The sequence below is a fragment of the Globicephala melas genome, chromosome 1 (assembly GCF_963455315.2).
Source record: "Globicephala melas chromosome 1, mGloMel1.2, whole genome shotgun sequence".
Lineage (NCBI taxonomy): Eukaryota > Metazoa > Chordata > Mammalia > Artiodactyla > Delphinidae > Globicephala > Globicephala melas.
Genome location: NC_083314.1, coordinates 130,331,271 through 130,337,270, shown reverse-complemented (window position 1 = coordinate 130,337,270; position 6,000 = coordinate 130,331,271).

The window sequence follows — 6,000 nt, the reverse complement described above, 5'->3', positions numbered from 1 at the left end:
GGTAGTCTACAGTGATATGGGTGCCCAGGAATTAGTATCAAGTAGCCAGTGTTCCATAATCCCCAAAAGGTCTGCGTATGTCCCTTCCCCCAGTACGAAGTCACTCTAGTAAATCACTGCAGTTCCCTTTGAGGAAGACTCGGAGGAAGATACGGTGTATACTTGTACCATGATACAGGAGCCTTCCTCAAGGACACTTGACACCCCCTTCAGTGCAAAGGGTTCTGGTTCTATAAACTGGCTTATGTCTGGAAACTGAGTAAGAGTCTGTGAGTCTCCATTTTAGAAACTCAAGTTAGATTTTTTTGCTGTCAGTCTGGCTTTTCCTGTTATATAGATTAAGCACCATTTTAGTAGGTTGCCTTGCTATTACATTCGTAGGGATGTTGTAATCAATTAGCCACTGCCAAAGATTCCTGGGGATTAAAATATTCTGGTTACCACTATGTTACTGCTTTCCTTTTATGGTAAATATGCCCATCTCGCCTTTGGTGGTTAAGAACTGCTACTTGCCTCTGATACTCCAGACTTCTATCATCTCTATTATAAATAGTGAGCCCACCTCAATAGTGAAATTTCCCACCTTTATGCTTGGCTTATGGAGAACAGCCATGACAGAACTTCTCAAGGATGTGTATGCTCTACACAAAAAGATGTTTCTCAACGTGTTGATGATGGGCGTGTCCTCTCAGGATGTAGTTGAGAGATGGATATGTAGATTATTCATGATAAAAGCCCTCCAATATTCCTATCTCCCTAAACCTTGGCATTCCTTCATCTACATTATAATGGAGGAAGTTTTGGTCTCTCGATCTCATTAAACAGAGGCCACTTTTAAGGCCAGGTCTTAGTTAACTAACTATAAATTGTCAGAATATTTCCACCTACATGAGTTAAAACATTAAATCCAGAACCTCTGGTAAGAGCACTCATGTCAATACATATGGCCCATTCTTCCTTAAAACTCATCCCTATACATATTCTCCAGGCTTATATTGATATAAATTAGGAAAATCTTGCAATTTTTTTGGTATATAAACTGCTTCCTCCTGGGTCAGACTTTGTACTTGCTCCCCTGGAGCATACTGATATCTGACCCTACTAATGGGGATAGTGGATAGTTTTCAAGCAAGGAAAGGCTAATATCAGGCACAGGAGGACAGGCTTCTTCTACTGTTAGAAGAGGTTCAGAGTGACCTGAGAATTCAAAATTCTCAACTTGATCTAAATCCAGCCGGATGTATCCCCACTTCAAGATTTAGGGTCCCTCTGCTTCCCTATCATTTTCCTAACTTCTTCATAAGAGACATGGCAAAGCTGTAAATTCAACTGATGTAAATTCTGTAAACTGGACAAGTATATATTTATGCTTGTTTTATTTATTTACCAGTCGTGTAGCTACAAGAAATGAGAGATTCTTTTAGAGCTGCCATAGAATTTCTCTAGCTCTCTGATGAAACTGAAGCAGAGAGTATAAGGACCTGAGTTTGATACTTTCTTTCTGTAAGTGCTTTAGTCCGCTCAGAAGAATCTATCCCACACCACAGTCTTCATGGTCATAATTACTGCTGTGATGGTCAAGTGCAGCAGGCACAGGCTCTAGGGCACTTGGGTCAGCAAGCACTTCCTCACAATCAACTACAGGTGATTATTTAATCAATCATGCTACTTCTGCATGACATGGGTAACCAGTATTCATTTCCCATTAGCAAGGTGCTCAGCTCTACATTCAAATCCAAACCAATCCCCAAATCCCATCTTTTAGGGTCTGTTTCCTGGAACCACTCCTAGTAACAATTTCTGTATCAATCAGAGTCCAGTTAGGAGACAGAAATAACACTAGTTATTTGATTAGAGAGAATCTAATATAAAGAAATATTAACTAGGGACTTCCCTGGTGGCGCAGTGGTTAAGAATCCTCCTGCCAATGCATGGGACACAGGTTCGAGCCCTGGTCCGGGAAGATCCCACATGCTACGGAGCAGCTAAGCCCACTACTGAGCCTGCGCTCTAGAGCCCATGCTCTGCAACAAGAGAAGCCACTGCACTGAGAAGCCCTTGCACCGCAATGAAGAGTAGCCCCCCGCTCGCTGCAACTAGAGAAAGCCCTCGCGCAGCAACAAAGACCCAATGAGACCAAAAATAAATAATATAAATAAAAATAAATTCATCAAATTCAAGGTTTAAAAAAAAAACCCTCCAAGGTATCATGGAGGTAGCAACTGCAGGAAGGGAAGGGGGAATAATGGGAGGAGACTGGAATTATTAAAACCTATAGGAGGAACCCTAGCAGCTAAAACACAGACCTCTGAGGAAGAGATGCTGCTCAGCTGATACCTGAATCTTTAGTTTAGAAAAGGCTCCCCATAAGCCTGGGATCCAGACCTTTGAGGAGGAAGCACCAACTGGCTGATGCTGTGGGCTCTGAGAGGCACTAATAGATTGGCCCTGCAAATTCAGGGAAAACCGCAAATGGCTTTCACCCGCTGCTATGCGAAGGCCCTGCTGTTCCTGGGCTGAAGACTTGTTGCTGGAGCATTGCTAACAGAAGGCAGACTGGAAAGGACATTTTTTTCTTCCTCCTCCAGCTTTGCTATCTCCCTCCATCACCACCTATGACGGGGCCTAACACAGAGCCAGCTGGCAAAGCAGATGCATGGTTTGCAAAATACAAGCACCAGCTTCACAAAGCAGAATAGAGAAGTGTGGTCCAAACCTAGTGCAAAGTTTGGAGCTGAGAGACAATTAATAACTGGCGTCCCCATTTTAGTAAAAGGAAGCACCATTCACCAAGTTGCTCACCTTAGAAGCCTAGTAGTTACTCTCAGGGCCTCTCTCTTCTCATCTGCCATATATAGTCCCCTAAATACCTCCCAAGTCTGAACCCACTGCCGTCATCTTCATCCCTCACCAAGACTACTGCAACGACATCGTCACTAGTCTTCAGCCAGATGACTGTGGGTCTATAATTCATTTTCTACATAGCAGCTACACAGCAGCCACAGCGATTCTGTAAAATGCAGATCTAATTATCAGGATAAAATCTATCTCCTGCCTTACTTCACAGCTTTCTCCTTTTGGCTCTCCCTGCTCTAAATTCATGGTTGACTTTCTTTAATTCCTCAAATACACCCTCTCATTTCTGGATCTTTGCACCTGCTCATCACTTGACTTACAGATTAAACCCCCATTCCCACAAACCCCACCTCCCTCCTCTGGCTAACTTCTTCAGGTCTCAAAAGAGAGACTCTTCAGTGAGGTCTTCCCTACCCACAGACTCGGGTAACACCCACTCCTACATGCTCTTTAAGAGACATGATAAACTGAGTTACTCATTGGAATAGTCTTTTCCTACTCTCTGCCTATTGCCTTCCCCCTACCATTCATGTTCAGACCACAATGCACAGGCTGCTGGTTACTACAGATGGTTGCCATTGCAGTGTACGTGGATCATAGGCTGCAAATCCTTAGATTCTGTGCTTAAAATTCAAAGGTGAAAAAGATTTTAGAAAGAATCATTTTTCCCCTGCTCATGCCTTCTAAACCAGATAAACACCTTCCAAAACTTCTCTCACAGTCTTCCCCAACTGAGTTGTTGGAAACTATTCTTCCAGTTGCTTAAGTCCAAACTTTGGAGTCATCTCTGACTCCTCTTTTTCTCTCACAGCCCATAGCTAACTTTCAGCCAATTCCATTAACTACATCTTTAAAGTGCAGTCTTCCCTTGGTACCCGAGAGGGATTGGTTTTAGGACCCCCACGGAAACCAAAATCCGAAGATGCACAAATCCCTTATGTAAAATGGCACAGTATTTGCTTGTAAGCTATTAACCCTCCCACATACTTTAAATTATCTCTAGGTTACTTATAATACTGAATACAAGGTAAATGCTATGTAAATAGTTGCCAGTGTGGGCAAATTCAGGTTTTGCTTTTTGGAACTTTCTGGAATTTTTTTTTTTTTAATATATTCTATCCACAGTTGGTTGAATCTGCAGTTGTGGAGCCCACAGGTATGGAGGGCCAACTGTCCATCCGTATTCCAACATTTATTACTTCTTCTACCGGCCCCCTAGTCCAAGTCACCATCTGCTCTTGCTAAAATATTGTAATTGTCTCTTCAATGGTTTCCCTGCTTTTATCTTGTACTCACCATTCCTCATTAATCTTTTCTCCCCAAAGCACCCAAAGTAACATAAAATATTAGTCAAATATCACACCACTGCTCAAAACTGTTCAATCACTTCCCATCTTATTCTGAATAAAATTCAAAACATTATAATGGTTTACAAGGCCTTACGTGGTCTGGCCTTTTGTTACCTTTGTGGTTTCACCCTCTACCGCTTCCACTCCACCTCTGTCAACTCAGCCACAATGGTCCCTTTGCTGTTCCTAGAACCCTTGAATTCCACTCCGCCTCAGGGCCTTTGAATTTATTGTACTTTGCCTAGAATAGAGTTCCTCCACATATCTCCATTGTTTATTCTGTCGCTTAATTCAGATCTTAACTCAAATTTCATCTTATCAAAGTGGTCTCTCTCAACCCTGAAGAAACAAATGAAAGAAGAACTAAAGAAATGATGAGCTATACTGTGTTCATAGGTTGGAAAATACAATATCATTAAGGTGTTAATTCTCTCAAAACTTATCTATAGATTTAATGCAATTCCTGTCAAAATTCCAGCAAGCTTTTTTTATAGATGTTGACAAGATGATTCTAAAATGTAAATGGAAAGGTAAATGAATGAGAATGGCCAAAACAATTAGGAAAGGTGGAAGACCCACACTACCCATTGTTTATTTTTTTATTTTTTTTTGTGGTACATGGGCCTCTCACTTTTGTGGCCTCTCCCGTTGTGGAGCACAGGCTCCGGACGCGCAGGCTCAGCGGCCATGGCTCATGGGCCCAGCCGCTCCATGGCATGTGGGATCTTCCCGGACCAGGACATGAACCCGTGTCCCCTGCATCGGCAGGCGGACTCTCAACCACTGCGCCACCAGGGAAGCCCACACACTACCCATTTTTAAGCCTTGCCATAAAGCCACAGTAATCAAGACAGTGTGATACTAACATAAAGATATTCATATGGATCAATGGAGTAGAATAGAGAGTCCCAAAATAAACACACAAATACAGTCAATTGATTTTTGCCTAAGATACACAATTTCAATAGAGAAAGAATAGTCTTTTTGATAGTGCTGGAACAATTGGATGTCCATAAACAAAAACAAACAAATAAAAATGAACTTCAACACATACCACATACCTTATATAAAAATTAACTCAAAATAGATCATAGATCTAAATATAAAACCTAAAAGTATAAAATGTCTAGAAGAAAACATTGGAGAAAATCTGTAATCATGGATTTGGCAGCAAGTTGTGTTTTTTTTTAATTGTAGGAAAAAACACATAATATGAAATCTACTCTCTTAGCAAGCTTTTAAGTATGTAGTATCGTATAGTTAACTGTACCTATGCACATTGCTGTGCAACAGGTCTCTAGAACTTTTTCATCTTGCATGACTGAAACTCTGTATCTATTGAAGAGCAACTCCTCATTGTCCCTTCTCTCCAGCCCCCAGAAACCACTATTCTAATTTCTGCTTCTGAGTTTGTCTACTTTAGGTATCTTACATAAGTGGAATCTTACAGTTTGTCCTTCTGTGACTGACTTAATCTCACTTGGTTTAATGTCCAAGTTTCATCCATGTTATTACATATTACAGGATTTCCTTCTTTTAAAAGGCTGAATGATATTTCATTATATTGATATACCTTTTTCTTTATCCATTCATCCATTGAAGGACATTTAGGATGTTTACATGTCTTGGCTATTGTGAATAATGGTGCAGTGAACATGGTAGTGCAAATATTTCTTCGGAATCCCGTTTCCAGGCCTTTGGGGTAAATACCAGAAGTGGGATTGCTGGTTCACACGATAGTTCTAATTTTAATTTTTTTGAGGAATCTCCATGCTGTTTTCCATAGTGACTGCAC